This window comes from Pteropus vampyrus, unplaced genomic scaffold (genome assembly GCF_000151845.1).
Source record: "Pteropus vampyrus isolate Shadow unplaced genomic scaffold, Pvam_2.0 Scaffold173, whole genome shotgun sequence".
Lineage (NCBI taxonomy): Eukaryota > Metazoa > Chordata > Mammalia > Chiroptera > Pteropodidae > Pteropus > Pteropus vampyrus.
In genome coordinates this window covers 77,271-85,717 of record NW_011888954.1, presented here as the reverse complement: position 1 = coordinate 85,717, position 8,447 = coordinate 77,271, and positions in this window count along the sequence as shown.

Sequence of the window (8,447 nt, the reverse complement as noted above, 5' to 3'; positions counted from 1 at the left end):
TCCCTCGCCTTCCACCCGTTTGCCCGACACCTAGTGTCCCTCCACCTTCCATTCCCCCGCTCCAACACGACGAGTGGTCTTTGTAGATGCACAGGAAGATCAATTATTGCCCCTTTATTTATCTTAGAGAAATTACAGACCCATTCCCGCCCTCCCTCCCCCCCAGGTCGAAGAGACAAGCTCTTCCATTGCTGAGGGCGCAAGAATTGGAGTCAGTGGCTGAGCATGAAAGAAGCCAGGAAAGGGCAGCTTGGTGAATACTTGAGTGAATAAATAAATAATGGGGGGCGTAAATCTCATCTAATAGCCCCAGGGCTCCAAACTTGCCCTGCTTTTGTTTTTTTTTGTGTGGTCCCTAGGAGACATGTTTGAGCAACTCTTGAAATCTTTAGACAAATTATGTCTGGGTCTCTCCGTAGGGGAGCTGTGCTTGAGTCTTTCTTTAGGGGGATAGTGATGGGTTCTCTCAGAGGGACTTCTGTGGGTTTTCTCTGAGGGACTTCTGTGGGTTTTCTCTGACAGCTTGTGTTGGCTCCACTCAGAGGGCCTGAGCTGTCTTCTCTCAGACAGACTGTGTCCTCTCCTCTCAGAGGTACTGCGATGGATTTTCTCAGAGGGACTTCTACATCTCCTCTCAGAGGGACTGCGACATCTCCTCTCGGAGGGACTTTGATGGCTCCTCTGAGATGGACTTCGATGGCTCTTCTCAGAGATACTGCGATGGCTCCTCTCAGAGGGACTTTGATGGCTCTTCTCAGAAGTAATGCAATGGCTCCTCTCAGTGGGACTGGGATGGTCTCTCTGAGAGGGACTGCGATGGCTCCTCTCGGAGGGACTGGGATGGTCTCTCTGAGAGGGACTGCGATGGTCTCTCTGAGAGGGACTGCGATGGCTCCTTTGAGAGGGACTGCGATGGCTCCTCTCAGAGGGACTGCGATGGCTCCTCTCAGAGGAACTGGGATGGTCTCTCTGAGACGGACTGCGATGGCTCCTCTCAGAGGGACTACGATGGCTCCTCTCAGTGGGACTGGGATGGTCTCTCTGAGAGGGACTGCGATGGCTCCTCTGAGAGGGACTTTGATGGCTCTTCTCAGAGGAATTGGGATGGTCTCTCTGAGAGGGACTGCCTCTGAGAGGGACTGCGATGGCTCCTCTGAGAGGGACTTTGATGGCTCTTCTCAGAGGAACTGCGATGGCTCCTCTGAGAGGGACTTTGATGGCTCTTCTCAGAGGGACTGCGATGGCTCCTCTCAGAGGAACTACATGGGGTTCTTTCCCTACAGAAGCTGTGGTGGCTTTGTTTCCTATGTGTGAGTTTCTCTTTAAGGCGACTGTGTGAGGTTCTCTTCATAGGGGAACCACGCAGGGCTCTCTCTCCAGCCTGAACTCTGGTTCCTGTTTGGGAGTTCTTGGATTCCTGGCTAGAAATTTCTTTTCTGTAGAAATTTTTCTTAGGTCTGGTGCTACTTTTACTTTGAATGGTACTCGAAGACTGTCTGAGTGTGGTGTTTTTTAAAGTGGTACTTCTTTGGGAAACTATGGGCCTGGGCAGTTGGAAAAGGCTGGGTTGGAGAGAGCTATCTTTTTCTGATTGTTGAGCTGATCTGAATTGGTCTGTTTCTTCCCATAACATGCTTTCTTGCTTAGTAGTTGAGTCTGTTGGCTTTAGCTTGGCAACTGGCATTCCATCTCTTTTGATATCTCTTTGTAAGCTATAGTCTCTCTCTTTTTGTTTCGGATGGTAATTTTTGCTTGATAGCAAATGATCTGTCCTTGTCCTGTCCTCAGGCTTCTGCCCAACCAAAGCCATAATTTTGTGTGCTGTTTGGATTGCCTGCTTTAGGCCCTGAAAAAGCAGTTGAATGAATTTGGGTTGGGAGGATTTCTTAGGTTGACTCCTTAAAGAGGTGATAGTTGTCTGAGAAGCTCCACTCCTTTTCCGTCTTAACTGGGCTGGTAATTCTCCAGAGGGACTCTGTATTGTGGTTCTACTGTTTGTGTAGAACTTTTTATTTTGTGTCCTAACTCCCTTGGCGATTTTTTTCATTGGATATTTTGAATCAGAGGTCTTTTTGGTTGTTGCTTTAGCCCATTTTTCATCCTGATTGTTTTCAGAGTAACTCTTTGATAGAGAGTGAACTTGAGTGAATTTATAGTGCCCAGGGTCTCCAATATTGGTCTTTCCTAAAACTTCAAGACTGCTATATTGCTTTCGCCTTATGTGGACTTGTACAGGAGCAGGAGACTGGGAAGACCCAGACTGGAAATCTATTGTAGAAGCAGGACTCTTGGAAGCTTGAGTATAGATTTTAGTTTTCCTTAGCGATGGTGATATAGGGTTCCTTGGTGTGATAGGTCTATCTCTTCTATGATACTTTGGGACTTGGGGTCTTTTCCCAATTCTCAACCTAAAGCCAAGATGCAATCTAATCTCCCCATGGCCTTCAGGAGTGCTTACAAGGTGGAGCTGTGGATAGATAAGAAGATAAGGCCCAAAAGTGGCCTGTGATTTATGACAGCAATTAAATCCTGAACATCGGCCACACTGTAGGCAGATAGGGTATTTCAGGACCAGACCTGAAGCCAGTGGTGGAGGTACATTAGGGGGTATTTGACTTCTTAACAGTTTTGCTGCTATTTTTAGCTGCAGATCTTGTAGCAACTGGAACTGTTCTGAGAAGTCAGTCTTGGCCTGAGAAAGACAACTTGGCTTGAGGGAGTGTTGGGACTCAAAAATCCTTGTCTGTGAATCATTCTGTGAATCCTCACTCTCTTCCATTGGAACAGGATCTTTCATAGTGAAAAATGTATTGAAGGAAGACTCAGACTTTGCTGGGTCAGGAAGCTGGCCCCCTGTATATGAAACAGGCATGTGCTGAATGACTTCCTGGGACATATCACTGAGCTTTGAGATTTCTTTCTTTATTCTCACTCTAGCTCCAGAATATTGCTGTATAATAGAAGACATGGAACCACGTGTCCACATCCTTAAGGCTATTTTTTTCTCACAACCATGGCATGAAGTATGTCTCTGTATATAGTGTTTGACCACTGAAGGCTGAGAAATAGTACCTCGACCCTTCTCTGGCAGTCTCTGGGAAAATTCCATCAATTCAGCTGGAACTCCAAATAAATTCTGAATAGATTGACAGGTATCTGAAGTGGCCATTTCTGTTAAAGATGTTTGAGAACAAAGCTTACTTTCCATAGTGGTCCCTAAGACATTCCCCAGCATTAGCATATGAGAGAGATATTTTCTAGGTAGTCGCTGCCTCCAGGAGTGACTCTCACAGACATTCTGTCTTCTGCCCAAGACAGACCTGGTAAGGCATCTGCCAGCCCCTGATCCTGCCTGGAAGGTCCTTGATGATGATCTCCAGCTTCGTGGTGGATTTTGGGAGAAGCCCTGGAGTGAGTTCTCTAACTCTGGCACCTGCTTCCTCTGAATCCTCTCCTTAGATATGACATCCATTTCTGGGATCTCACAATGTGAGGTTTCTAAATTGTTAGCTGTCTTATCAGAGGTTTGATTATGAAGAGACAAGGGAAGGGTTGAAGACCATATCATAGCGGGGGCTACAAAAGACTCTTCAGTCTGTAAAATATCTGTCCAGAGTTTTTTTATATCCAAGGCTCTTGATACTTGTGTCATCTCAGAATCCCAAAGGCTTCCTAAATCAGTTATTGTTTTGACAGAGCTTGAAATGGCTGAGTTTGAAGAGTTGTGTGACCTAGAGAAATGATTTCCTGTTTGTAACTCTTCTTCTGATGTTAACTCCTCCGATTCCCTATTCTGACACATCTGTCTTAGACTCAAATCCTGAGATTCCATAACTTGAAGAGGCCCCATTTTTATCCCTACAGATTTCACAGCCTGAAGGCCTTGTTCATGAGTTAACACTGTAGGATCCTTGAATGGAGATGTTGGCTGTGAGGTTAATTCTGCAGATTTCACTTCAGTATTTGGCTTTGGAGTTAATCCTACAGGTTCTACTAGTTCTTGAAGATGTGGCCTAGGGAGTAAATCCAAACAATTCATTACTTCAAGCCCCAGTCCTGGAGCTACTGATATTGGTTCTACAACCTGAGGAACTGGTCTTGGTGCTAATTCCTCAGATTTTACAATTTGAAGTGATGGCCCTGGTATTAACACAGTCTTTACGATTTGAAATCCTGTCAATTCCATTCTTTCTAAAATTTGGTGTGTTGGCTCTGTGATTAATTTCTTAGATTTCACATTTTGCAACTGTAGCCCTGAGGTAAACTCTGAAGGTCTCACATCTTGCAGTTTGGGAGTCAACTCAACATAGTCTACCATTTGAGAGGTTGGCCCTGGTGTTAATTTCATAGAATTTACAAATTGAAGTGCTGGCCCAGGAGTCACTTTCACAGATTCAACAACTTTTAGGGGTGCTACTGGGGTTACCCTTAGTGACTGAGCGACTTGAAGCTCTGTCTTTATGGATTCTGTGATCTGATCTAGTGGCTTTGGACTAATCCTCTTAAATTCTGTAATTTGACCCAAAGGTTCTGGTACCATCTCTGAATATTTCATACTTTGATTCCTTGACTGTTTTAGCCCCATTGATCTCTCCCTTTGCTGCCATATCTCAGAGGTGAGCGCTACAGATTCTGCATGTCGTACAACTTGATCTGTTTGCTTTGGGGACAATGCTAATAATTCCTCCCTTTGAAGCCATTGCTTAGAGGTCAAACCCACAGCTTCTAGGACTTGATGTTGTAACCCTAATATTATCTCTGAAGATCCCACATGATGCTGTGACTTGTGGGTCAATTCCATAGCTTCCTTCACTTGCATCACTGTCTTAGAAGTCAACTCCACAGATTCAGGAACTTGATAACCTAGCCCTGGTGTCATCTCTGAAGATTTGGGGCCATGATATAATGACTTCGTAATCAATGCTACAGGTTCTTCGCTCTGCAGTCTTTGCTGAGAGATCACCTCCGCAGAGTCTAGGGCTTGAGAATGGGGCCTTGCAGAGCTCTCTGCAGATCCAGTGGCTTTACTAATCGGTTTTGGGGTCATTTCAAGAAATTCCTCCCCTTGCAAACTTGCCTCAGGTGTCAACCTCATAGTTTTTGTAATATGATGCTTGGGCTCTGAGGTCATCCCTTCAGATTCTACAACTTGCTGCACTGGCCTTGTATATAGTTCCCCTGAATCCTTAACTTGAGGCCGTGACTGAGAAAGCAACTTCAGAGTTTCTGGGATTTGATAGCTTTTCTCTGGGTTTGAGTCTGAGGATTTTGAGTCTTGGTCCTTTAGCATAGGAGTCAGATCAACAAATTCTGGTACCTGAGAGTACCATAGCTCTAGAGGCATCCCTGAGGATTCCAAGGCTTTGCTTGCTGGCTTTGGAGTCAACCCCACAGATTTCTCTGCAGTTTCTGTGCCTTGATAAGCCAGCCTTTGTGCCATTTCTGTAGAATCTGCAACTTGATAAATTGGTATTGAAATCAAATTTGCATATTTAGGGACTCGATGCCTTGGCTTTGGGATCATCTCTGCATATTCTGCAAACTGATGCCCTGGCTTAGCGATTATCTCAGAGGAGTCTGTGATTTGATAGTTTATTCTTGGAGTTAGCTCCTCAGATTTCACTCTTTGAAGCAGTGACCCCGGTGCTAACTCCAAGGATTTTAAATGTTGCTGCAGAGACAATGAAGACAATTTCATATGGTTTATACTTTGCAACTTTGGTTCTGGAGTAAACTCCAAAGATTTCACACCTTGTTGCTGTGATTGTGGAGACAAATTTGAAGATTTGACACTAGACAGTGTTGGTCTTGCTATGAACTTCTTAATTGGCTCTGGTGCCAACACCACTGATTTTACACCTTGCCGTCCGGAAGTCAACTCTTGGCGATTCATACCTCGTTTTTGGGACCCTGGTGTCAACTCTACAGATTTTACTTCTTGAACACGTTGCTCTGCTGCAAAGACCTCAGATTTAACACATGGTGACCTGAGACATGATGACAACCCTAAAGAATTCATGCTTTGAGGTTGTAGGGCTAGGTTTGACTTCATAGATTTCGTATCCTGAGAACATGGCTCTGGTACAAGCACCTCGGATTTCTCCCTGAGGCAAGAAATCTTCTTCTTAGAATTTATATCTTGAGGCTGTGGACCCGGTTTCAACTCCTGAGATTTTACATTTTGAAAACACGGTTCTGGTGCAACCACCACAGATCTCACACTCTGCTGCCTGAGGTGTGTGGACGGCTCCTCAGAATTCTTATCTTGAGTATGTGGCTCTAGATTTGACTCCACAGATTTCGCTTTTTGAAAATATGACTCCAGTGCAAACATCTCACATTTCAAGTCCTGCAGCTCAGAGCTTGAAATCAATTTCACAGAATTTGCACCACAGAGCAAAGGCTCCTTGTTTATCTTCACAGACTTTACATCTTCAAACAGTGGCTCTGGTAAAAGTAACACAGATTTTGCACCATTTAACTGAGAGTCCAAAACAGATTGCTCAACTTGTTGCTGTGACCCAAGGTGGTTCTCCGAAACTTGGACTTCTGGAAACTTTGTCTCTGGAGTTGGCTCAGATTTTCCACCTTGCAAATGTGGTCCAGGATTAAACAAAATAGACCGTGTACTGTGAGATTCTTGCCCAAGGTTCAATTCAAAGGGTTTCATGCCTTGTATCTGTGGCCCTGAATTAAACTTCGTACAGTTTATACATTGAAGTTCTGACTTTGAATCCAACTCAGAAGAATTCACAACTTGTACCTGTGGGCCAGAGTTGAATTCTGTTGTTGTTATATCTTGAAATTTTGTCCCTGAAGTCAAATAAAAGGATTTTACCTGTTGCAAGGGTGGCCCAAGTTTGCATTCCATAGAACCTACACATTGTAATTTTGACCCTGGATTCAACTCAGAAGAATTTACGCACTGCATCTGTGCCCCAGTGTTGCATTCCATAGGTGCAACACCTGGAAACTTTGACTCTGGAATCAATTTGGATTTCAAACATTGCCAATATGGTCTGGGATTTAGCACCATAGATGTCTCGCTTTGAATCTCTGTACCCGGATTCAATTCAGAAAACTTCATATCTTGAAGTTTTGAAACTGAAGTTAATTCAGAAGAGTTCACACCTTGCAAATGTGGCTGAAGGCAGAACACCTTAGGTTTTATACCTTGAAGCTCTGGCCCAGGATTCAACTCAGAAGACTCTACATCTTCCAACTGTGGCCCAGTGTTGAATGCCATAAAATTTATACACGGAAGCTGTGACCCTGGACTCAGTTCAGGGGATTTCCCACCTTGCAATTTAGGCTCATGCTTGAATTCCAGTAATTGCTCATCTGGAAGCTTCATCTTGGTGCTCAGCTCAGATCCTCCCTCTTGCAACCGTGGCTCAGCATTGAACTCCAATGACTGCATACCTTGAAGCCTTGTTCCCTGGCCCAATTCAGAAAATTTCACATCTTGCAACTGTTGCTCAGGATTGAATTCAGTAGATTTCATATCTTGAAGCTTTGTCTCTTTGTATAATTCTGAAGATTTTATGTGTTGTGAATGTGGCCCAGGATTGAACACCATAAATTTTACACCTTGAAGCTCTGGCCATGGATTCAACTTACAAGATTTCTCATCTTGCCACTGCTTTCCAGCATTGAACTCGGAAGGTATCACACTGTGAACCTTTGATTCCAAGGCCAACTCAGAGGGTTTTGCAACCTGAAATTTTGGGCCATTGTTGACCTCTGTAGAGTTCATTATTTGAAGCTTTATCAACTTAGATTTCATATCTTGCAACTTTGCTTCAGGGTTGATTTCTATAGATTTCACACCTTGAAGGTGCGCGCCTTGTGTCAACATAGACAATTTCCTATCTTGTAACTGTGGGGTTGAGTCAAACCCCAAAGATTTAACATTTTGTACCTCTGTACCTACAGACAATTCAAAAGATTTCATACCTTGCCATATTGGCTGATTGATGAACTCCACAGATTCTCTACTTTGAAGCTTTGTCTCTGGTATTAACTCAGAAGATGTTACACCTTGTAACTGTGGAACAGATTTTAACTCAACAGGTTGCAAATCTTGATGCCTCCACTCTAACGTCAAATCAGATTTCTCACCTTGTCTCTGTGGTCCAGGGTTGAACTCCACAGATTTCGTACCTTGAAGCTTCCTCCTCTGGGTTAAATCAGAAGATTTCCCACCTTGTAATTTTGGATTGTGGTTCAAGGAGTTCATATCTTGAAGCTTTGTTCCTTGAATTGACTCAGATTTTTTACTTTGTATCTGTGGTCTAGAGTTGAAGAACGATTTTATTTCTTGAAGCATTTTCCTTGGGATCACTTCAGAAGATTTCATACCTTGAAAATGTGGTCTAGAATTGAACCCCATCGATTTTACATTTTGAAGCTTTATACCCATGATCAGGTCAGAACATTTTATGTTT